Here is a 26,743-nt window from a genome sequence, read left to right as displayed (position 1 = left end):
AATGTGGGAGAACTCCTGAAAATTCTTTTCTCACTCCAGGCTCATGTGTGTGTGTGTGTGTGTGTGTGTGTGTGTGTGTGTGTGTGTGTGTGTGTGTGTGTGTTATTCTCCAGAATGCATCTGATTCTAGAACCGTGTTTCTCCAGTGTTTTTCTGGTGTTTGAACTTAAGGACTTTATTCAATATTCATGAACATAATCTTTTGTCTGACATAGATTGGAACTAAGCACTTTTACAGAGTACTTTCTGAACATGAAATATTTCTTTTTATTATTATTTTTTAAAGGGGAAGGGAGAAGCAAATTTGGTGTGCTCTGGCTCCATGATTCATTCCTGGCTCTTTACTCGGAGCTAGCTCCTGGCAGTGTTCAGGAAATCATATGGGATTTGGAGATCCAAGTGCAATTGCATCAGTGGGTCAGCCAATTGCAAGGCAAACAGTTCTACCTACTGTACCACTTCTGCAACACCCCTTCTTTTTAATTAAAATTTTTTTATTTTAATTATAACAACAAAGATGCAAAGAAAGAGGACAGGGTAAAGTTACAGTGGAAGCCCAATCACCCATAAACAGAATTCTCGGTAGTCCCATCGATGATATCCCAGCCTTGAACTTTCAGCCAAAGAACATTAAGAAAAACAAAACTGAACCCATGTACAATACAATTACTTTGTCCCTCAAATCCCCAGTTGTAGTACATACTATTTCTCAGCAGCACACAATATAATCTAAATACATTAGACTTAGGTAACTCCTTAAACATTGAGGGCAAAGTACATTTCTCTAGTTCCATGCACATGCTTACTAGTTTAACCTCAAAAGTTTTAGTGGGTTGTTTTTCTTAAGGACTGGAGTCAAGGGAACATAGTAAAAAACAGTATTAAAGTGGCATTTGTTTGCATAGGCCCACCAAAACATAAGGGACATGGAAAGACAAATTATGGTCTAAATACAAGGAGACCCTACCCCTGAAGTTTCCTGGCACAGGACTGACTCTAGGCTCCAGGCAAATTAGTTTGTCCAATTCAAGTCATCGTCTGTAGTGGCAATACACCTCCATTCCTCACATAGTCTCTGTTGTTGGTATCATGCTTCTGTATTAAAGATCCTGGAGTCTGCATATCCCATATTGCAGTCAGGATGGTGCAGAGCATCCTCTCGTTTCACCTCACACTTAAGGGGCACTAGAGAGAACCATGTCCTGTAGAGCAGGTCATTGTTGCTGTCAAGTCTTCTCAGTGTAAACGGAAGTCTCTTTTTAGGAGGTCGATGTCAGACCCTTGGTAGTGTCTTTCCTGGTAGAGGACTGCTTCCAGCTGTTGCTATAAAAGACCTTGGATGTTTCGTAGATAGCTTGCCTGATTCCGCCGTGAATGGAGGATGCCCGTTCTTCTGAGGTCTGTGCCAGGTCATTATATCAATGTTTAGGGTGTAAGGTACATTGTACTGAGATTTATTAGATAAGAACTTATCTGTATGTATGGTATTTTCCCATTTTAATGTGTCTATGCAAACAAGGATCAATGCCTTGAAGGGTTCTTGGTGCATCTGGAGGCAATAGGAACAAGACCAGCAATTTCCATGACATAGTTCAATCATAGGCATCAAACTGAGGGACAGTTCCAACAGCAATCCTTACTGAACAGCTTACAAAGAAAAGACAAGATGAAAAGTGAATAGAAACTTCATGGTAGAAGAATATATAGAAAGTTATATCAGTTAAAGAAAATACCCATAAAATATTCAAAAGATATATGTGTTCAATTTGTGTCCTTCTAAATAGTTCTGGGATTTGTTAGATCTACTGTATGTCTTAGGTCAGAGATTAGAACTATGTGTTACTGAAGTTAAGAAGGGTAAATCTGGGGTACTCATGATTGGGAGGAGCAAATGTTTGCAAAATGTAGACTGGTATGAAATTGCCAGTGACAGCCTGAGTATAGCTGAGCAGCTATCTGCCACCCACCAGATCAAACTCCACCCCCTAAAAATCCTGCTCCAGGAAGTGAGAGAGACCCTCCTAAGCCCGAAGGACAGGGATTTGAGCCCCACCCTAGGCCAGTGTCCGGGCCTGGCCTGGGAGTGGGGAAAACCCAGGGTGCCCCATCAGCTCCTCCCTGGAACCCACCTGGAGATCCGGAGGAATGGGGGAGGGGGGGTCGGGTGACCCAGGTCCGGGCCCCCCTACCCTAGGCCAGACCAAGAGGCCACTGGCACATGGGGAGGCCTGCCAGCTGCCCGTCCATGCCGGCTAAAAATCCTGCTCCCTGCAACACCCTTTTATATTTTTGTATAGTTTATTTTATTTCTACTTTATACTATGTTAACTGAAGGTAACCTTGTATGCTATGTGAAATGGAATGAATTACTTATTAACTCCAGGGCTCAATTTGCTCATATTGAGAGAATAATAACACATACTTCATAGGGCTTTTATAATCAATAATGAATTTTCCCCAATATGACTACAATGAAGCTAGGCACATAATGACAGCTATGTGTTAGCCAAATAAAAAAAGTAAAAGAGCCTGAGAGCTAGGAAGGAGATGCCACGGGGCACCACCAGGGGTCACCCATGAGCACAGAGTCGGGGTTGGACTCAGCAGGTATGGACTCAGGTGTACCCCTGCCCCTGTTCAGAATGATGAATGTTAGAGGAACCGGTTTATTTTATAATGAGAAGTTCAGCAGCAGAGTTTTTTTTCAATAGGAAAAAATGGGAGCATAAAAGGAGTGAAAAACTAGGCATCTTGTGTTTCAGAAGAATTTTTAAAGGCTGACTTACTATATGCCTCTTCCTCATAGGCTGTTCCTATAGCCTTAATAATCATCGTCCTCAGATCTTCCAATACAAAATAGAAACTTCCAAAAAGTTGGTGCCTATAAAATACAGGCTGAGTTAGCAAGCATCTAGCATATTTCTTGATAATTTTCCAGGAATTCCTCAGTGCGGTCAGACTTCCAAAGATCCCATGACTATGGCAAACCACAAAGTTGCAGTGGTAGAATTCTGACCTGACGAAGTGCCTGGAAGTGGCTGATAGCGCTATAACTTTAGATGCTTTCCCACAGGGTCAGCAGCCTCCTCCCCTAACATTCATTTGAAATGAATTTTGAAAATGAGGCCTGGCTTCAGCATCTTCTAATTTATGAATGGTTCAAGTCTTCTGTAAGAAAATAGATGTTTTGTTTGATGATGCCTAGAAGACGAGGTCTAATAAGTAGAATATTTATTTAAGCTGGTATTTATTAGTGTTTTATTTATTTTGGGGAGTTGTAGAGGTCACCACTGACAGTGCTCAGGGTTTACTCCTGACTGTATTCAGGAGTGACCGCTGGTTTGTGTTCTGGAATCAAACTTAAAGCCAGCTGCATGCAAGGCCAAGTGAAGTCCTGAATGCAAGGCAAGGCCACTCTCCTCTCTTTTGCTGCTGGAATAATGTATGTGTTTGTTTAGGGACCACATTTAATAGTATTCAGGTCTTGTTTTTAGTTCTGCACTCACTGAAGTTTCCTCCTGGTATTTCTTGGGTATATATGGTGAAAAGGATTAAATCAATTCTAAATTGGGGTCATTTTTTTTTGCCAGTCCAATACATTTCCCCTTCATCTCTGCTTCCTTCTTGGAACAAATTGTTTTTTACTTTTTAATATATATTTTGGTTTTTGGGCCACACCCGTTTGACGCTCAGGGGCTACTCCTGGCTATGCGCTCAGAAATCGCTCTTGGCTTGGGGGGACCATATGGGACACTGGGGGATTGAACCGTGGTCCGTCCTACACTAGCACTGGCAAGGCAGACACCTTACCTCTAGTGCCACCTTCCCGGCCCCCCTGGAACAAATTTTTAAAAATAATATTTAATACTCAACATTGTTTAGAGATGCTCACTAAAAAATTAGGAAGGTAAAGTGACATGGTCCCTATTCCACCATTTTCTAGAAGTTGCCAATGCAAAATTTAAAGATAGTGCTATTGGTTGGCAAACGTTAATTGTTGTCCTGGGTTTTTAAGGAGACAAAGTACCTAGTTTATGATTGTTGAATGAGTTTTAGTTGTCATCGTTATTCTTATTAACACAAATGTCTTCAATATCCTGTTTTCTTGCATCTAATTCTTGATTTAATGTCTTGGTTTATTCATCTTCCATTGACTCAAACCAAGATGTGTGATGCCCATATTTTCCTCTTTCTCTAAATCTACCAAGAGTTACACTGCTAAGATCTCACTGCAAGAAGCAGGAACATAAAATTTCCCCATCACTAGCTAAAAGAAAGCAACACCATGAAGCAGACAATTACTTTGCACAGCACAGCCTTTATGGTCTTTGAACTTAATGGAAGCTATTTCTATAGCAGTAGAGAGAACATTCTTTAAGAAGAGAGCAGAATCATGGGTGTATGAAACAGAGGGTTATGTTCAAGGTCAGGGGCAAGTTATAAATGACAGTAAAGTTAAGATGGTGAAAAGAAGAATTGGAGAAGGAATTGCCTGGACCAAAGGTCAGTGATTTTCTATATTTGTAAAGAAGAGGAGAATGCCTAGAAAAGTTCTCATGGCCAGGGGCTCATTTCTCTTAAGACACTCACTTTAGGGGCCAGAGTGAGATAGTACAGTACATAGGGCATTTATTTGCCTTGTATGAGGCTAAGCTGAGTTCAATCCCCAATATTCTATATGGTCCCTAAGCACTACCAGCAATAATTCCTGAGTGTAGAGTCAGAGAGTAGCCCGTAAAAATCCCAGGCATGTCCCCTCCCCGCCCCCCAAAAATACAACAGCAACAACAGAAAAGAATCTCAGCTTTTCTTTCCTTTAGCTTTTCCCCTTTGCCAGAAGTGTAAACTTCTGGTTTTTTAACCTGTGAGGATTCTCGAGGTGCATTTTTCTTCACAACATCTTTGTCTCTAGGATGTGATGCTGATAGGGGAAGACATATTAAGGAAAACAGATGTCAAGAAGAAAAGAACCTAGATGGTGCTGTTTCCTGTCAGCAATTAGCTTCTGTGGGTGCACCCTGTGACGTAGATTGCATTGTGGCGAACAAAGAGTAGAAGCAGCCGAACAACAGATTTGTTCTCCAGACCTGCATGAGTCGACTGGGGCTGCCACAACAAAATACCACAGGCTGGGTGACATCAGCAGAATATGTTGCTACATGGTTCTGGGGGAGGGGGTGTTCGTGTGGTGCTGAGCTTCTGGCATGCAATGCGTGAAGGCTCCCCCTGGAGCTATCTCCTTAGCCTCACGTTAATTTTAAAGATCCAATAGACGTTATGAGGTGATTCATGAATTGGAAAGTGTCCCAAAGAGCAAGCAGAAAGGTGATGCCAAAAGTTGCACACACACAAAAAAGGTCTTAGTAGTCAGAGGGCAAACAAGGCCATGAGCAAAGGAGGTTAATTTCAGGCAAAGTCCCTCCTCTTTTAGGGCAGTTTTGGGGGAATCATGCAGATGACTTCACTAGTGCTGACCAGGAAACGCCAGATTGGTTCAAGTGTCTATTTCAAATTGCAGTTTAATTTGGGAGGGACTTGCCATAAAAGCAACTGCATTGGGTTTTTTCCCTCCCTCCGTCCCTCCCTCCCTCCTTCCCTCCCTCCTTCCCCTCCTTCCTCCTCTTCTCCCTTCATCCTCCCCTTCCTCCTCCTTCCTCTTCCCTCCTCTTCCTCCTCCCCTCTTCCTCCCTCCTCGTTCCCTCCTTCCTTCTCCCTCCCTCCCTCCCTCCCTCTTCCTCCTTTCCTTCCTCCTTCCTTCCTTCCTTCCTCCTTCCTTCCTTCCTTCCTTCATCCTTCCTCCTTCCTTCCTTCCTTCCTTCCTTCCTTCCTTCCTTCCTTCCTTCCTTCCTTCCTTCTTTCCTTCCTTCCTTCTCTGAAGGGGCATTATGTACATCATTTGTTCTCTTTTTGGCACCCAGTTCTTGTCCAGAGTAATCATATCCAACTATCATTGTTATAATGGTCCCTTCTCTGCTTTAACTGTACTCCCCCACTATTTATGACAAGCTTTTTATCATGGACCAGTCCCCTTGGCCCTCATCTTGTAGCTCATCTCCATTGCCTTTGGATATTATTACCCTACTACCATTTTATATATTACATAAATGAGTACAATTTTTCTATGTCTATCCCTCTCCCACAAGTCATTTCTCAGACCATCTTCTAGTGCTATCACCAAAATACCAGTTTTCTCATATTGTTTTGTGCCTGGATTCTGAGGCACAAAATATAGTGATTACAGAGAGGTCTCAAGGTCAAACAAAGGCTGCCACAGGACATTCCCAAGAGATGGACTGTTTAATTAGAACTGAAAACATAGTTGTTTTAGGGTACTTGAATAAAAGGGGATGGAGTGGGAACTGATCTGCACCTTTGCATCTGGTAGTGCCCAGGGCCCACCACATGTAAGGAAAGTTTTTCAACCCTATCTCCCTGACCCCTATAATTCTTTTATATAGCACTTCTTGAACATGGGATTCTTTAGAAAAAAAAATTACCCAATACCTGCAGATGAAAAATAGTTTGATCTTCACAGACTAGGGATTTGCAAGGTCTGTGTTCAAATTGTGGATAATGATTCAATTTGCCTCTATGTACTTTATAAAATGATAAAATCTGACTGGGATAACAAGTGGCAGTTTCCATAATACCATATTTCAATGTATGGATATTTATAAACACATACACACATAAACACACACACACACACACACACACACTCCTGCTGCTCAGATTCCAGAATTCATCAGGACCTTGCGACTCATTGTGGTCAGTCCCTATGGATGGAAGTAATTAGTAGTGCTTGTTATCTAAGCAAGACAGCCTTTTCCAATGAAGACAGAGAGGTTTTACAACACATATAGGACACACTTTAATTTTTAGATAATAGCTATTTTATCTTTTTATCTTCTAGGTGTGAGAAAGTTATAATAGGTGGACTGAGATCATGACAGGGTTCTAGTGCGAGGTTATTTTTCACCTTGAAGAAAAGAAAGAATCAAACTACATTTCTAACTGGATAAATCTATACCTTTACAGAGGATAGATAGATGTTTCCATCAGAAGAGAGAAAAATAGGGTCCAGGTGACAGCATTGCAGAGTGTATGACTTGGCAATGTGAGGTCAAAAATTTGATCTCAGGCAAATTTGATCTCAGGCCCTTCTCTATCTTGTCATTGGAGATATCTGTTACTACAAAAATATGTAGATGATTCCCACCTTTAATCACAACAACAACAACAACAACAACAAGGAAAGAGAAGGGGCACATGATAAAATAGGATGAAAACATTTAAGTAGAAGGACAAAATGAGCATCAGGATCTAATTTGTATGTGTTCCTGATGTCTTGTTCAATCAAGGGACACACAGAACTACACAGGGCTTTAATCATCTTTGTGAAATTATAACACAGTGTTAAATTTCAATTTAAATGTTTAAATGTTTAGACATTTGAATCCTTCTGTAATCCATGTTTTAAGTAGCAGAGTCAACAGCCATTAGATTGTCTCCAAAGAAAATGCACCATCAAATAAATTCAGTTCATCCTATTTTAGTTTTCCAATTTATGGTAACACAGCATTTAAGTAATCTCTTGAAAACCAATTTTTGGACAAGAGTCTAGAATACTAAAATAATATTTCAAGAGAGCTCCTGAATAAAAGTAAAAACCTGCCTGGCCTTATCTCCCATTGCCCTGGAAAAATCAACCCTTCTCTGTGCAGTCCCATTATTGTGAGATTCTCTTTAGTAATTTCCATTGCTCCAGACAGTGTCTTTTAGAGATCTCCACCTCCCTCACCAGCCCCCAGCTGTCTGCTCAGCTATCTAAGGCATCAATTAAAATCAAGGCATCGAGTGAAGATTTATTAATGTCAGAATCCCACTGAGGCTGGAAAACATTTTTATCTTAAATGGTTTTATGTGAGTTATATCACCTGGACCATTTGTTAAAAATGATTAAATAGAAAATTTATTTAATAATTATTTTATTTAGTTACAGAAATATTCATAGTTGGGTTTCAGTCATAGAATGTACACCAACCAACCTACACCACTGAAACTTTACTGCTACCAATGTCCCCATTTCCTCCCCCACCAGTCTGTTTTTGGGACAGGCATTCTATTGCTCTCACTCTCTCACTATCCTTGTCATGATTGTTTTCAGTGCAGTTAGTGATCTAACTGTGTTCATTGCTCTTTGTGCTAAGCTTTATATCATGGGCTGGTTCCTTTCAGCCTTTATCTCTGGATATTATTACCACCTATCTATCTTTTATTTTTCTTTTATCCCACAGATGAGTGAGACTATTCTATGTATATTCTTTCCCCTCTGTCTCATTTCACTCAGCATAATAGTCTCCATGTCCATCCATGTATAAGCAAATTTCATGACTTCACTTTTCCTAACAGCTCCATAGTATTCCACTGTGTTGATGTACCACAGTTCTTTATCCACTTACCTGTTGTTGGACACCTGGGCTGTTTCTAAATTCTATTGTAAATATCTCTGCCATAAACATAGGAGTGCAGAGGACATTTTGTATTGTGTTTTTATGTTCCTAGGGTATATCCCTAGGAGTAGAACCTTCTTTTTTAGGCATTCAGTAACATTACTGCTCTGTGAGGTATGGCAACTGACTCTTGTATTTCAGAAAACTCCAGTGCATAGCTGGAAATTGGGACTATAAAGGCATTAGTCTTGCCCAAAGATTTGATTGTACTCCTATAGGATTAAAGATTAGCACATCTAGGGCTAGATAATACAAGTCATAGGGTACTTGCTTTGCATGTGGTGATCGGGCTTCCATTCCTGGTAACTCATTCACCAAGCACCACCAGGAATGATTCCTGAGCAGAGCCAGGAATAAGTACTGAGCATAGCCTGGTATGATTTCCCTAAAAAAAAAAAAAAAATTAGCAAGTTAGGACTTTTCCTGGGTTATTTCTGTTTTTTCCTCTGAAGCGTATATAAACCAGGTCACTTTTCTGGCTCATCTTGTTCCAATTTTCCCTCCAGCATACAGACTAATGCAGCTATCATATGTCTATAGATCATAAATTTATTTATTTACATATTCTAAAGGAGAAAAAGGCATTTGCTACTTTGTTATTCACTTTATATGAAGCATCTTTTATTATAGATTATGTAGCATGGATATACCAACCATACCAGTGTTAAAATTTATATTTTCCAATGGTATTACAATGTAAAGTTAATATATACCCCTACCACCAAAATTTTCATGATTTTTTCCCACTGTCCCCAAAGGTACCTTGTCATCTTTGGTTTGATATTCATGTCCCATTCTCCTCCCATCTCTCCTGTCATTATTTATTAATCAGTCAAGTAATTCTAGGCTAAGGTTTTATTATTGTTCATACTGTCTGTTCTAGATACCTCCCCTTTTCTCCTAACCTTGATTGTCATGTAGGAAGAAGGGTTAGGCCAGGATTGCTCAAGCTTCAGTACCAATTAAGAGACTCACCTACACAGTCAACACACAGCTGTTTCAATGGGCACCAATTGAAACCTCACTCTTGCTTGACATTTGTTTAATTCTTGTTCATTCATTGCTAATTCTCAATAAAATGGTGCAAACTCCATCTGGTTCCTCACACAAAGACTTCTTATTTTAAGTGCTTTTCCCCTTTATTTCTGACCTAATTCTCAATCCTAAGAGATGTTCCCCTGTATGTTAAAGTTGAACTAGATATATTCATAAACTGGGGGTGAAAGACAAACCTTCTGAGAACATGCTCTGGGTTTCTCATGCCCAAAAACTGCCCTCAACCTAAAAGAGATCATATTAATTGCTCATAAATTTGAGATTAGATCCATACAGGCTACATAGATATGTGGACTAGATCAGGACTGTTGTTTGGCCCTGTTGCTAGGGACAAATATCATCCTCCAAGGATTCATTAATGGCTGACACCCAGCATATAGCCTGGAGGTAAAATTTCCTGCTCTGAATGAAATTATAAATTGCTTTCTTTGGAAACTCATCTTAGCCTCAAGCAGAGAGGAAGATGATTTTTGGATGACCAGAAGTCTTCCCTCTTCTCAGATCAACAGCTTGCAAATAAATCTTTTTTTGTTTGAATAAACTTTGTGTTATGAATACTTTGACCTTTGTTTGGTGAGCATGGAACTTGGGCTCATTGGTATCAGGATGAAAGTTTTTCAATAACACAAGACAATGAATAAGATCAATAAACTTTGTTTCTTTCTCATTAAATTTTCTTTTACTATTTAATATAGGGGCCACCCCTCAGTGATTAAGACCTGGTAGTGCTGAGGAGGGAGTAACTTGTAGTTCAGGGGCTTTGATTTGTAGCTCCTGATATGCATGGTCTATCTTCTGCTCTCTCTCTCTCTCTCTCTCTCTCTCTCTCTCTCTCTCTCTCTCTCTCTCCACTCCCTCTCTTTTTAGTACAACTGAGCCTAGCCTGAGCAAATAAGCAAAATTACTTGAGAGTATAAACTTCATTTAGGGAGCCAATGATAAGGCTTAATAGTAGAACACACAGTCCTTGCAAATGTAAATTCCTACACTGACATATCCCCATATAAACACACAAATGTCTGCTTGTGACTTTTTTTTGATAGACACTAAATTTAATATATGTGAAATAATTTAAATAGTGACTGCATGCTCCTCTTATATTTGTAATTTTTAAAAAAATTTTTTATTTAAACAACTTTATTACATGATTGTGTTTGGGTTTCAGTCATGTAAAGAACACCACCCATTGCCAGTGCAACATTCCCATCACCAAACTCCCAAATCTCCCTCCGCCCCATCCAACCACCACCTCTACTCTAGACAGGCTTTCTATTTCCCTCGTACATTCTCATTATTAGAATAGTTCAAAACATAGTTATTTCTCTAAGTAAACTCATCCTTCTTTGTGGTGAGCTTCATGAGGTGAGCTGTAACTTCCAGCTTTTTTCTCTTTTTTGTCTGAAAATTATTATTGCAAGAATGTCTTTCAACCATAAATGAGTGAAACCATTCTGCGTCTTTCTCTCTCTCTCTCTGACTTATTTCACTCAGCATAATAGATTACATGTACATCCATGTATAGGAAAATTTCATGACTTCATCTCTCCTGACAGCTGCATAATATTCCATTGTGTATATGTACCACAATTTCTTCAGCCATTCGTCTGTTGAAGGGTATCTTGGCTGTTTCCAGAGTCTTGCTATGGTAAAGAGTGCTGCAATGAATATAGTGTAAGGAAAGGATTTTTGTATTGTATTTTTGTGTTCCTAGGGTATATTCCTAGGAGTGGTATAGCTGGGTCCTATGGAAGCTCGATTTCCAGTTTTTGGAGGAATCTCCATATTACTTTCCATAAAGGTTGAACTAGACGGCATTCCCACCAGCAGTGGATAAGAGTTCCTTTCTCTCCACATCCCCGCCAACACTGTTTATTCTTATTCTTTGTGATGTGTGCCAATCTCTGGGGTGTGAGGTGGTACCACATAGTTTTTTTGATTTGCATCTCCCTGATGATTAGTGATGTGGAGCATTTTTTCATGTGTCTTTTGGCCATTTATATTTCTTCTTTGTCAAAGTGTTTGTCCATTTCTTCTCCCCATTTTTTGAATGGGATTAAAATTTTTTTCTTGTAAATTTCTGTCAGTGCCTTGTATATTTTGGAGATTAGCCCCTGATTTGATGGGTATTGGGTGAATAGTTTCTCCCACTCAGTGGGGGGCTCTTGTATCCTGGGCGCTATATCTCTTGAGGTGCAGAAGCTTCTCAGCTTAATATATGCCCATCTGTTAATATCTACTTTCACTTGCTTGGAGAGTGCAGTTTCCTCCTTGAATATGCCTGTAGTCTCAATGTCCTGGAGTGTTTTACCTACATGTTGTTCTATATATCTTATGGTTTCGGGTCTGATATCGAGGTCTTTTATCCATTTGGATTTAACCTTCATATATGATGTTAGCTGGGGGTCTAAGTTAGATTTTTTGCAAGTGGCTAGCCAGTTGTGCCAACACCACTTGTTGAAGAGGCTTTCTTTGCTCCATTTAGGATTTCTTGCTCCTTTATCAAAAATTAGGTGATTGTATGTTTGGGGAACATTCTCTGAGTATTCAAGCCTATTCCACTAATCTGAGGGCCTGTCTTTATTCCAATACCATGCTGTTTAGATAACTATTGCTTTCTAATACAGTTTAAAGTTGGGGAAAGAAATTCCTCTCATATTCTTTTTCCCAATGATTGCTTTAGCTATTCTAGGGTGTTTATTGTTCCAAATAAATTTCAAAAGTGCCTGATCCACTTCTTTGAAGAATGTCATGGGTATCTTTAGAGGGATCGCATTAAATCTGTACAATGCTTTGGGCAGTATTGCCATTTTGATGATGTTAATCCTGCCAATCCATGAGCAGGGTATGTGCTTCCATTTCTGCGTGTCCTCTTATTTCTTGGAGCAGAGTTTTATAGTTTTCTTTGTATAGGTCCTTCACATTTTTAGTCAAGTTGATTCCAAGTTATTTGAGTGTGTGTGGCACTATTGTGAATGGGGTTGTTTTCTTAATGTCCATTTTTTCCTTATTACTATTGGTGTATAGAAAGGCCATTGATTTTTGTGTGTTAATTTTGCCACCTTGCTATATGAGTCTATTGTTTCTAGAAGCTTTTTGGTAGAGTCTTTGGGGTTTTCTATGTAGAGTATCATGTCATCTGCAAACAGCGAGAGCTTGACTTCTTCCTTTTCTATCTGGATTCTCTTGATAACTTTTTCTTGCCTAACCGCTATAGCGTGTACTTTCAGTGCTATGTTGAATAGGCGTGGTGAGAGAGGACAGCCTTGTCTTGTGCCAGAATTTAGAGGAAAGGCTTTCAGTTTTTCTCCATTGAGGACAATATTTGCTTCTGGCTTGTGGTAGATGGCATTAACTATATTGAGAAAGGTTCCTTCATTCCCATCTTGCTGAGAGTTTTGATCAAGAATGGGTGTTGGACCTTATCAAATGCTTTCTCTGCGTCTATTGACATGATCATGTGGTTTTTATTTTTCTTGTTGTTGATGTTGTGTATTATGTTGATAGATTTACAGATGTTTAACCAGCCTTGCATTCCTGGGATGAAAACTACTTTGATCATAGTGGATGATCTTCTTAATGAGGCATTGAATCCTATTTGCCATGATTTTGTTGAGGATCTTTGCGTCTGTATTAATCAGCGATATTGGTCTGTAATTTTCTTTTTTGGTAGCATTTCTGTCTGGTTTAGGTATCAAGGTGATGTTGGCTTCATAAAAGGTATTTGGAAGTGTTCTTGTTTTTTTAATTTCATGAAAGAGTCTTGCCAGGATTGGTGGTAGTTCCTCTTGAAAGGTTTGAAAGAATTCATTAGTAAATCCATCTGGGCCTGGACTTTTGTTTTGGGGCAGAAATTTGATTACTGTCTTAATTTCCTCAACAGTGATGGGCATGTTTAGATATGCTACATCCTCTTCATTCAACCATGGAAGATTATAAGAGTCCAAAAATTTATCCATTTCTTCCAGGTTTTCATTTTTAGTGGCATAAAGTTTCTCAAAGTAGTTTCTGATTACCCTTTGGATCTCTACCATATCAGTAGTGATCTCTCCTTTTTCATTCCTAATACGAGTTATTAAGTTTCTCTCTCTCTTTCTTTGTTAGTTTTGCCAGTGGTCAATCAATCTTGTTTATTTTTTCAAAGAACCAACTTCTACTTTCGTTGATCTTTTGGATTGTTTTTCGGGTTTCCACTTCATTGATTTCTGCTCTCAGCTTTGTTATTTTCTTCTGTCTTCCTATTTTTGGGTCCTTTTGTTGAGTACTTTCTAATTTATGAGCTGCCTAATTAAGCTATTCAGGTAGGCCCCTTCTTCCTTCCTGATGTGTGCTTGCAAAGCTATAAATTTTCCTCTCAGTACCGCTTTTGTTGTGTCCCATAGGTTCTGATAGTTTGTGTCTCCCTTGTAATTTGTTTCTAGGAAGGTTTTGATTTCCTTTTAGATTTCATCTCAAACCCACTGGTTATTCAGTATTAGGCTGTTTAACTTCCAGGTATTAAAGTTTTTCTTCTGTGTCTTTTTGTGGTTCACATGTAATTTCAGGGCCTTTTGCAAAGGTAGCCTGCAAAATTTTTATCTTCTTGATATTATGGAGGTATGCTTTATGTGCTAGCATGTAGTCTATCCTGGAGAATGTCCCATGTACATTAGAGAAGAATGTGTATCCAGGCTGCTGGGGGTGGAGTGTCCTGTATATATCTACTAGGCCTCTTTCTTCCATTTCTCTTTTCAGGTCTAGTATATTCTTGTTGGGTTTCAGTCTGGTTGATCTGTCAAGTGTTGAAAATGCTGTGCTCAGGTCTCCCACAATTATTGTGTTGTTATTAATATTATTTTTCAGATTAGTCAACAATTTTATTAAATACTTTGCTAGCCCCTCATTCGGTGCATATATGTTTAGGAGAGTTATTTCTTTTTGCTGTATGTATCCCTTGATTAATACAAAATGTCCATCTTTGTCCCTTACAACTTTCCTAAGTATAAAGTTTGCATCATCTAATATTAGTATGGCCACTCCAGCTTTTTTATGGGTGTTGTTTGCTTGGATGATTTTCCTCCAGCTTTTTATTTTGAGTCTATGTTTGTTCTGACTATTCAGGTGCGTTTCTTGTAGGCAGCAGAAGGTTGGATGGAGTTTTTTGATCCATTTAGCCACTCTGTGTCTCTTAACTGGTGCATTTAGTCCATTGACATTGAGAGAAAGAATTGTCCTGGGAGTTGGTACCATCTTTATATCGGAGTTTGGTGTGTCTGTTGATCAGTCTTGTCTTAAAGTAGGCTGTTCAGTTTTTCTTTTAAGAATGGTTTTGTGTCTGTAAAGTTTCTGAGCTGTTGTTTGTCTGTGTATCTGCTGTGAGCCAAATTCTGTTTCAGTTTTCAGTGCCTGCAAACAGATTCTTCATGGAGTTCGGGAAAAAATTCCACGGGGAGAGAGTGGGCACACGGAATGGCGAATGAACGGAACAATATTGTAGAAATGAATTGAGACCACACAGAATGTATGGGGACTTGCGTCTGAAAAGACGAAGACAAATTTATTTTTTGAGCTGGCTGCTTTTAAGAGGCTGAGGCTTGGAATATAGGGTGCAAATTCTTGACATCAAAGAAACTGGGAAAAGAATGGAGGACCCTGGCTAAAATTAGCATATTAAAGAACCAATACTGAAGGTGAAAAGAAGTTTTGTTTTGGGTTCGCTTTGTTTTGGGTAAACAGAAGGGAAACAGGTAATTTTCAGGGAAGGGTGAAGAGAGAGAAATGTTTTAGAGTTTTGGGGGAAAACTGAAAATTACCTTGTTTTGAGTAAACAGGGGAAAACTGAAAAATGCTTTACTATGAGCTAAGTTTTGGGAAAAACCTGATCTTGGCGCCAAAGTAGCAAAAATTACAGGGAGCTGTTAAGTGGGAGACTTTTGGCGGGATTTGTACTGTTCTCCTTTGTTAGAAAGAATTTACTAAGGCCTAATTTCTAATATAGGTTAAAAATAAAGAGAGAGATAGTTACAGCCACTTTTGAAATTATGGCCAAACAATCCACGCAAAGGGTCAAGTGATTTTGACTGCTCTAAGTGGGCCTTTTTGGCAAATAATTCCTTTTCAGGAGAGCACTACACTTTTTGGTGTGTGCCTCTCCTGAGTGGCATGTGGCAATTCACCTTTTTTTTTTTTTTTTTTTTTTGTGGGCACCTGGTGGCAATTTTAGGCTTTTATTGGCTGTGAGCTCAGAATAGCCTTTTGCACACTAGGGACCAAATAGGAGTTTGAATTACTGTTTTGCATGCGAGGCAAAATGCCTTACGTATGCTATTTTTTGCTGTAAGTTTAATTAGAAAGAATAGAGACAGTACCAAAAGAGCCAAAATTTATAATTTGATTTTAGCAAGGTGGGATTAGGAGTATGATACACTTAGCTGAATAGGGTATAAAGTATATACTACTTTATGAAAATTAAAATATAGGCAGGTTACTATAACAATATAAAAATTGAGAATGTGCACTGGCACTGAGAATAAAAAATAAATAAGTAAGATACTATAAATGAGAGAATTGTAAGGAGAAGAAAGATTGAGTAATACTACATTATTAAGAAAAGTTAGAAATAAGCATAGAAAGGTTGGAAACTAGAGGAGAATTTAAGCAATAGTAATAACATGACATACATGAAACAATTTTTGCTGGGAAATAGTTGGAAGGGGAATTGCTGGTTTGCTAATTATAATTATAAACACATATATATAAAAATTTTGTTACAAATTACAATGATAACAAAAGTTTTGTTGCTGCTTTTAAGAAGGTAGGCTAAACAGGAAACATATACTTAGAAGAATAAAAGATGGTATTTTGTTGAAGAGTTTATAAGTTCAGTTTTTAAATTTTTAAGAGTTTGTAAATTCAGCTGCGGGTGTGACGTCATTTGTTTCCAGGCAGTTTTCAGGGGTCAGCAGTGCTGGCGTTTTTGCAGAAGTCACAGGACTGGGGTTGAAAATGCAGCTGGAGTTAGCAGGTGAAGTCAGCAGGGGTGCTGAGTTTGTGAGCTTGTTAGCTTTTGCAAGAGGGAGGCTGATTTTTTTTCAGGTAGACAGCGTTTTAGCTTCAGTAGTTTTTGTGAATTTTTTTTGAAGAAACTGGAAAACTTAAGTGAAAAAATTAGTGGGGGCATGGTAATTGTTTTACTTTGACTGGGTTCCAGAGAAACTTTTTAGACCTGTAGGGAAATTAAATAGCTTTTAATTATGCTTCGGGGGAGCTATATGCTTCCCTTTTGGACTTATGTTGTAGAAGTTCTATAAAACAAAGGTTGTTAGAAGAAAGTGAGGGTAAGAGAATTTGCATTATTAGTTTTTAGGATGTTAAAGGAGCTGTATTTTTTTTTGCCTATAAGAAAGGAAGAAGGAAAGATTTTTTGTTACTTAGATTGCAAGGGAATGCAATTGACTGGTATAATTTTGCAGTTTCAATTCCTGGAAAGGATTAAATTGATTAGTGGGATTTGAGCAGATTAGATTCAAAAAACTCTAAGATTGTTTTAGAGGTGCACATGTTCTTGTTTCTGTGGGAGGATAAAATTTAATTTGCAATAAAAATATGAAAATTAAGTAAAAGCAATTACAATATTAATTAGTACAGATTGGTTATAAAGCAAGGTAAATTATGTATGGTTATAATATTTAAATGCATTTTATAAGCAAGTAGATAAGGTAGTGGTGGTAGGTATTTTTAGAGGCTAGAAATATAAGGAACAATAAAAGAAGCAAACTTTTAACATACTAGCAATAAGATTATAAAGTAATGATTTTATACTTAAAAAGAAGAGAAAATGTTTGTTAAGAAAACCACATAATTGACCTGATTATACTTATACATATTGAAATAAAAGAAAACAAATTTATAAAAAAATTATAGAAAGAATAGAGGGAAAATATTTTTGAGTTATGTAAATGAAAAGTTATGCAGCAAACAAGACGTAAAAATTGATGTTTTTATTAGTTTGATTGGCATTTGTGTGAAGGCACACCTCCAGTTTTAGGAAAAAATACTTTAATGATTTTCTGGGAGAAAACACAGCTGAATATTACTGTTAATTTGTTTACTATAAATTTTTGGGTAAGAGTTACCGTGATATGGTAGAGTAATTAGTACATGAATAAACTTTGTTACTAATGACCAGTTTGTTGTAGTTATTAAGTAACTTTTACTTAAGTATTTTTTAAATGCATATAAAACAAATACAGAAAGTAGTTACCAAATACATGTTAACTAAAATTTTTAATTTTAGATAGTTGAAAATTAAAATTATATTTTTAAACATATATATTTTTAAGATTGGAGAAAAAATTTTTCTTTTTGGGGCAGCCACTGAAGGCTGTCTGCAAATGTGGCTTGCAGGGAAGGCATTCTTGTTTATACATATGCAAATTAAGGTAGCCATTGAGTATAAACAAAAGATAAATTTAAAGATTTTAAGAGGCTGAAAGCACAGAGCAACAAGTAAATTTTTAAAATTGCAATTAGTAATTTAAGTTACAATAAGTTATGTAGCTCTGATTACACGAGCACTGTAACATGAGGTTAAAAACATGCTTTATTACTAGAATTTTACAATATAAAGCATTAGATTAGTATTTTGAAAATAATTTGGCACTAATAGACTGACAAATGAAATTGCCTGATTAATTAATTGTTAAAGTTGTAGACTTTTGGGGATAAGTCCCCTTTTACCAATTAAAGGTACTAAAATTTGTTGAAAATTTGAGGGCATCCTTGTAGATGAATTACACCTCAACTAAATTGAGACCAGTGCTGACAGGTGGTATATGCTAAATTAACATTTGAAAAACTTATATTAAGGCTTAAAGATGGAAATGATGAAAATCACTTTTAATTATTATAAAAATATAAGTAAATAAAATGCTAGATGTTATTAAAGACGATTGAAAATTAGTTTTTAGATGTATTATTATTTTAGATAACAATAAGGAATTAACACAATTTGATACCAGTTTTAATATTATTATGACCAATGATAATATCACACAATAATAAATTTATATGACCAAGAAAAATATTTTTTCTTAAAATTAAGTTGTAAAAAATATTATGCATACACAAAATTAATATTATGGTTAAATCTTAATTAACTGCAACATTATTAGACAATTTTGATTTATTAAAAACCTTTTAGAAAGAGAAAATTTGGAAACCTTGAGAAATTCAGACCTTATTCTGATGACCAAAATGAGCTCTGTTGGGGGGAAGGGTCCCTTCCCCCTCAGGGCCTAGAAGCCGCTTGAATTCAAAGCGCAAACACATTTTTTTTTCTTTGCTTTTCTCTAAGGCGAGGTTTGACCTAGGAAAAAGTGTTTTTTTCAAAATTTGCCACATTTGTAATAGGATCAGTTATATTAAAGAAGCACACATTGTTTTCAGACACACAATTTTTAGGACATACAATTTAAATGCACACTCAGACAAACTTATAGATTCACACAGCACATAAATTGAGCAAACATAAAGGTGAGTTGCAGGTAAAAGATGAGATAGAGAAAAATTGTGGGAAAATTTTTGGACGTTTCCAAAATTATTCCTGCCAGATTTTTGCTGGCTATTAATAAAAAAATTGTTTTAGGGAAAAGATAAGGCCTTTTTAGAAAGAAAATAGAAGAGTCCGACTCTTAGTTAAAAAGGGAGGTTTTGAAGAGAAATAGAAAAAATTAAGTGCATTTGTTTACCTCTATAAATTTCGAGTTGGCAAATTTCTACTTTTGTTGCATTAGATATGAACCTGCAACTTCTGCGGATACACAATATTTTATTATTATTTAAAGAAAATATTTGAGCAGAGACTTTATGAAAAAATATTTATGCATTAGATATGCAAAAATGTTATTTAATTATGATTTTTAGACAGTTTTAAGCACATCTCTTCCCCCATATAGTATAAAATGAGTGAAGGTAGAATATAGGGCTGGAAATTTCCTTTTGCTTACACCCTTATTCCAAGTTAGGATAAACAGCACTTTTTAGAACACTTTTAGGCAATCCTAGAACCCTCAAAGGGATGGAACGTGTTCCACCGCCCAAGAGTGGGGCCAGTTCTTTTCAGCGATGCAGGAAAAGTCTACTCCAGTATCCACGTGGCCTAAAATATCTATGTCCTGAATTCTTATAGATGTTAAAGTTGTTCTGAGGTGTTCTCATATTTCTCAAACATTACAGGAGAACAAGACTTAGTAGCATGAGAAGATGCAGCATACAGATTGTTTAGTTCTAAAAATTTTTTAACATTTTGCACAGGAGAAACAGTAGCCAAAGCTAATTTTGATTCATTTTTAACTTGGTGTCTTCTGGGGGATTCTTTTGTCTCTAAGTTTAGAGATGCTATAGAAGGAACCGGCATATCAGCTGTTAAAGGTTCTGAGCCGTCCTTTGCTCTATCAAGCCCCTGATCGCTAGTTTTCCTTTTAAAATTTATATTGGTCTTCTGCCTGGACTGCTGATTAAAACTATATTTCATCTCTGCCCTGGTAGTTTGGGCTGCATGTACTAATTCTTGTCTATCATCAATTACCTCCATAACCTCTGTCCAAATTGTATAGATAAGATTTAGGTGGGCATCAGGACCATACATTTTATATACATTTTTGATATCCTGCTGTACTTGTAGCCAATCTTCCAAACATAGAGTACCCCTCTCAATAAACCAGAGGCTATAAGTTTCTAAGAATATAATAAATTGCTGTATCTGCTGTGGAGATATGGCATAATTTTTAGCTCTTAGAATTATACTTTATAGGTATCAGAAAGAATTTGTTGCTTAGAATAAATTTTGACCCATGTTCCCCGTTTTACCTTCTTGCCTTAAAACCTGGTACTTTCCAGGGGTTCCTAGGCAAACCTGGCGAGGTACCAATTCGTGTCCTAAAAGGAAAAGAGAAGGAAAAAAAAAGGATAGAAGAAAAGACAAGGCTATAGCTTACCCTCTCCTAATGGCCCCTCGTTGAAGCAGGCCAATTGTTGTGAGCCAAATTTTGTTGCAGTCTTCAGCGCCTGCCAAACAGATCCTTCATGGAGTTCGGGAAAAAATTCCACGGGGAGAGAGTGGGCACACGGAATGGCGAATGACGGAACAATATTGTAGAAATGAATTGAGGACCACACAGAATGTATGGGGACTTGCGTCTGAAAAGACGAAGACGAATTTATTTTTTGAGCTGGCTGCTTTTAAGAGGCTGAGGCTTGGAATATAGGGTGCAAATTCTTGACATCAAAGAAACTGCGGAAAAGAATGGAGGGACCCTGGCTAAAATTAGCATATTAAAGAACCAATACTGAAGGTGAAAAGAAGTTTTGTTTTGGGTTCGCTTTGTTTTGGGTAAACAAGAAGGGAAATATGTAATTTTTCAGGGAAGAGGGAAGAAGAGAGAGAAATGTTTTAGAGTTTTGGGGGAAAACTGAAAATTACCTTGTTTTGAGTAAACAGGGGAAACTGAAAAATGCTTTACTATGAGCTAAGTTTTGGGATAAAAAACCTGATCTTGGCGCCAAAGTAGCAATAAAATTACAGGGAGCTGTTAAGTGGGAGACTTTTGGCGGGATTTGTACTGTTCTCCTTTGTTAGAAAGAATTTACTAAGGCCTAATTTCTAATAATAGGTTAAAAATAAAGAGAGAGATAGTTACAGCCACTTTTGAAATTATGGCCAAACAATCCACGCAAAGGGTCACGTGATTTTGACTGCTCTAAGTGAGCCCTTTTATGGCAAATAATTCCTTTTCAGGAGAGCACTACACTTTTTGGTGTGTGCCCTCTCCTGAGTGGGATGTGGCATGTAACCATGTATTTGTTCCTTCAAACCTGAAAGTGAGTTTTGCTGGGTGCAGTATTCTAGGTGAAGCATTTATTTCATTGTGTTTTGTCAGTATGTCTCACCACTGCCTTCTGGCCTTGAGTGTTTCCAAGTGACAGGTCTGCAGTAAATCTCAAGGATGTTCACTTGAACTGTAATTTCTCTTTTTTATCTTGCTGCTTTAAGAATTCCTGTCTCTATCTGTGGGATTTGTCATTGTGACTAGGATGTGTATTTGAGGTGTTTTTTCTGGGGTCTCTTTTAGTTGGTACTCTTTGGGCATGCAGGATTTGATCGCATGTATTCATTAGCTCTGATAGTTTCTCTCTAATGATGTTCTTGATGTTGATTCTTCCTGGAGATTTCCTTTCCTGGGTCTCTGGGACTCCATTGATTCTTAAGTTGTTTTCTGTTGAGCTTATCATAACTTCGATTTTCATTCTGTTCCCATTCTTTGAGTAATTTTTCTATTGTTTGATCGTTTGCTTTAAGGTTTTTTTCCAATTTCTTCTGCTATATGGAATTGTTATTTATCTAATTTTCCAGTGTAGTAATTCTATCCTCAGCTGCTATTAAACTGTGGGAAAGCTCAACCATGTTTTTCTTCAATTCATCTACTGAGTTTTTCAGACCTGTTATTTGACCTGAAATTTTAGTTTGGAGTTTTCTGATTTCTATTTTCATATTCTCTTGATTCTTATCAGTGTTCTCTTTTATATTTTCTTTGAGTTCTTTGAACATCTTCCATATTGCGACTTTAAAGTCTTTATCTGAGAGTCTGACTAGTTGGTTGGTCATGTTCAAGTCATCAGAGTTGCCATCGTCATTCTCTATGTCTGGCGCTGGCCTGTGTTGTTTCTCCATTGTCACACTTTTATTGTGGGGTTTTCTACGTGTTGTGGTTGTATTCATTGGTTAAATGATGTGCACGGCTGGGAAGCAGAGTGGCCGTGCTCCTCTGCCTCCACCCTTTCTGGGCTTGTAAACTCACCTCCAGGGAAGGCTCCAGGGAAGGCAAGCCATCCTCAGATGAGCCACACACAGTATGAAATCAGGCTGAAACTAGAGCACAGCACAGAAGACAGGAAGATATGGGTGCTGTGCCATCTGAGTCTCCAGCAGACTTCAGCGGCTTTCCCTGGGCTTGTAAACTCACCTCCATGGAAGGCTCCAGGGAAGGTGAGAGTCTGCAGATGAGCCATACACAAGATGAAATCAGGCTGAAAATGGAGCACAGCACAGAAGGTCAGCAGACAGGGGGGCTGGCATCTGAGTTCCAGCAGAGTTCAGCAGCTTCCCCTTTCTGGGCTTGTAAAGTCAGCCATTTCTTTCTCACTCACTCCTTGCTAGTAAGCTCAGAATACAGTTTTTTGTGGGTTTTGCTTCCCAGGGCTCAGAGGTAAGCTTCAAGGATTCAGAAAAGACAGAGAAGCATAGGACCGGGCTCCCCTTGAGGGTCCTCAGTTTCCTCAGAAGAAGCACAGCAGGGTGGAGACTTTGCAGGTGATGCAATCAGCACTTCACCTGGCAGTCCCCCACAGTCAAGCCATTTCTTACTCACTCACTCACTGGGTAGCTTCAGGAATGCAGTTTTTTTTTTGGTTCTTTTCCCAGGGCATCTGAGGAGAGCCTTCAAGGATTCAGAAAAGACAGAGAGCACAGGACAGGGATCCTCTTGAGTTCCTCAGTTTCCTCAGAAGAAGCACAGCAGGGTGGAGACTCCACAGGTGAAGCAATCAGCAGTCACCATAGTCAGCCACTTTCTTACTCACTCCCTGCTTGTGACTTTTGTTTTAAATCTCTTTAGCAGTGCTCAAGAGTCTATTTCTCAGCTTTGTCCTCAGTGTTTGGCCCCGAAGATACTCAGGGGATCTTGTAGAGTCAAAGATTAAACTAGAGGTTGTTGTGTCTCCTTATATTAAAGCACGTGCTCAACCTATTGAGTTGTTTACCAGCACCAGCCAATTAATTGCTTTAATGCGTAAGTGTGGGAAAGCAAAGTTTATATTGGTCTCTCATGTTGCAAAACTCTTATTCACTTGAGCACCATTGGGAGTATCTATGTGTATATCTAAAATAATAGAGCCAAGAATACTGTAAGCATGAAAATCAGACTAAAAAATTGTAGACTTAAAAATGTGACTGTTAAAGGAAGCATACGGGAGGGTGGAAAGGAATGTGGGAATATTGGTGGAGGATATTAACGCTGGAGTTGGAACTGGTATTGGAAACATTGTATGCTTGAACTCAGCCTAAAATTACTAAATGAATCACAGTGTCTTAATATCTCATAAAATTAAAAAACAACATGATAAATTATTTAATAAATAACCATGAAAATAAAGAAGAAAGAAAATATGTATGGTAAAAGACCATGTTTAGCAACAATAATAACAAAAACAAAACCCCTAAACATTTATTCCATGAAATGCCCCCTGATTTTTGCTATCATAAATAACAAAAGAATTTTAAACAAAAACTACAACAAAAGTTAAATTCACTTCAAATGAGATTAAGAGATTTCTTAGAGATGCTTCAAAGGTATTAAACTGCAAAAATATTATTGAAGAAAAATATAATAAAATATTTTATTATAATCATCTCCCCTGTTTTTAGGCCAAAAGATTTTCCTTTCTATTTCTCTCCTGTGCCTATTTTGCTGTGCCTATACAAAAAACAAAAACAAATAACACAAAACAAAACAGAAAACAAAACAAAACACAAAAACAAACTTGCTACACACATCTTTTTATATTATTATTATTAATAATATTGGATTTTTAACTGCTTATCTTTTAAATTGGGGCTCCAGCCTTTTTCATAGAAACTTGGGATAAGGATTACTTTATTTTAACAAATATTCCCACATTTTGCTATAAAACTAAGAAGAAAGGATCAAGGAAAGGCTGGGGCCAGTGGCCAAGTAGTCTCGTATGCACTTGATTGGGGAAATAAAGACAGAAACTAAGTAATCCAAGCCAAAAGTCAACAATAATAGAAACAAGGGACCCTAAAATTTTTTTATAATAACTTTTATTTTGATCAAAGTGGATTACAAATCTTTCACAGCAATATTTTAGGCACCATAGTGACATTGAATCAGGGGCATTCCCCCACTAATGCCATCCTCCCTCCACCCCTGTTCCCCAGCATGCTTCCATATCCCCCCTCCTTTACCCCCATTGTTGCTAGTATTAGTGGTTCCCCCTCTGTGTCTAGCATGTTGTAGATCTGGGTGTGATTCTGTTGTTGCCTTTAAATTTGGTGATGGTTAAATCTGATCATTTCTTTTATTTCTACTCAATGTTCATATGACTATTTGGTCTTGGTACCCTCCATTTTTCCCCTTAATTTGTGATGACGGAACAAGATGGTTCAACTTATGTGGTTCTATTTAAAGGAAGAAAAAAGATAATATGGGGCAAAAAATTAAACAAGCAAAAAATGAGAGAGTTCTTCTTGAGGCTATAAATATCAATTTAAGAGAGAAAAAAGAAAAAGTGAAAGAAAAAACAGAGCAACAATACAAAAAAAAATATCAAACAAAAAACTCGAAAAGCACCACAGGAAAAAAGACGACAACATAATACAATAACCACAAGTCCTGAATAAAAACCAAAACAAAGCACAGAAAATTCTCTGAAAAAAAAAAACCAAACCAAAACAAAACAAACAACAACCAATACGCAAAACCTAAAATTTTATTTTGTGCTTTTTTTAATTTTTTAATTTTTTTTTATTTTTTTCTGCCCTTTGAAGCTATACTGTCATAGGGAATAACTACAGGCTCCGTACATGTTCTTTTACTCTTCTCCCTAGGTTTTTTTTTGTGGTATATGGAAACAACAGACCTAAAACTTTAACAATCTAAACGTAAAAAGACCTGTTTTATACTGTCAGGCAGGGAACAAAGGATGGTGGTATAGGATGCACTCTGGGACTATGATGGAGGGAGGTTGACATTGGTGGTGGAAGGGCCCTGAATCATTGTATGTCTCAAATTTAAACTATGAAGGATTCTGTGATCCACGATTACTTCAATAAGATAGAATTAAAAATATGATTAAAATATTTTAATTACCACAATACATATCTATGCAAAGTTTACTTAGGTAGTTGTAGTACTAGTAAAATATTAGAACTCCACCCACCCAGACTTTTCATACATCTTAACTTATCTTGATATCAATATTACTTTCCAATTTTAATACTCCTTGAATTATATATTTGTGTTGACTTTTTGTTTTTTGGTGATCATTCCCTTTGTTTATGGTAGAGTGTGGTTGCTGGGACTCAACATCAGACACCTTGGAGCTAATTTCTACACCACAAGATTGATTGCTGTTGTTTTCTGGCCTGGTGACTCACCTTACCTCAGGCCTGCCTGATGTCTATCAATTATAGTAAACTGAATCAATTAATGAGAGTTACAAGAGGCCTAGATGGTTGCTCTTTCACTTTGATTAAAGAGTTTAGACTCTGAATTAGTGGTGATTTTGTCCCTTTCTTGGCTGGCTCCATGCTAAATCTTGCTTTGGCTAAAAAGGACACTGATTTTTCATGCCCATTTGTCTTTTAGTTACCATTAATATTTTTTACACAGAAAAAAACTGTGATCTTAAATTTTGGGGTGGGGTTTAGCTACACCTAGCAATGCTCAAGATTACTCTGTGCTCTGTACTCAGAAATCGCTCCTGGCAGGCTCCGGGGACCCATAAAGGTTGTCGAGGATTGAACCCATGTTGGTTGCAGGTCAGCAAATGCCCTACTGCTGTGCTATCACTCCAGTCCTGATTTTGAATTTTTAAAGTACATTTCCATTTTTAAAATCTCAGGTTTTAATTTTTGCCTGAGTCCAGTCATTCTAGACTTCCGGTGAACTTTAACTCAGTGGATTTTTTTTACAATTAATATGTGATTACTAAGTAATAATGTTAAGATACACCTTAAAAATACCCCCCCCAAATTGTTATTACAACACTTTGGGGGCCATCACTATTTTCTCTTTTTATTTTATCTTTATTTAAACACCGTGATTACAACATGATTATAGTTGTATGATTACAGTCATGTAAAGAGCACCCCCCTTCACCGGTGCAACATTCCCACCACCAATTTCCCAGATCTCCCCTCCTCCCCACCCCCCTACACCTGTACTCGAGACAGGCTTTCTACTTCCCCTCATTCATTCACATTTTATGATAGTTTTCAGTGTAGTCATCTCTGCAACTGCACTCATCACTCTATGTGATGAGCTGCATGGTCCTGAGCTGCACTACCAGCCCTCATCTCTCTTGTCGTCTGAGATACTGTTTAAAAATGTCCTTCATTT

The sequence above is a fragment of the Suncus etruscus genome, chromosome 4 (genome assembly GCF_024139225.1).
Source record: "Suncus etruscus isolate mSunEtr1 chromosome 4, mSunEtr1.pri.cur, whole genome shotgun sequence".
Lineage (NCBI taxonomy): Eukaryota > Metazoa > Chordata > Mammalia > Eulipotyphla > Soricidae > Suncus > Suncus etruscus.
Note: the sequence above shows the minus strand (reverse complement) of the source record.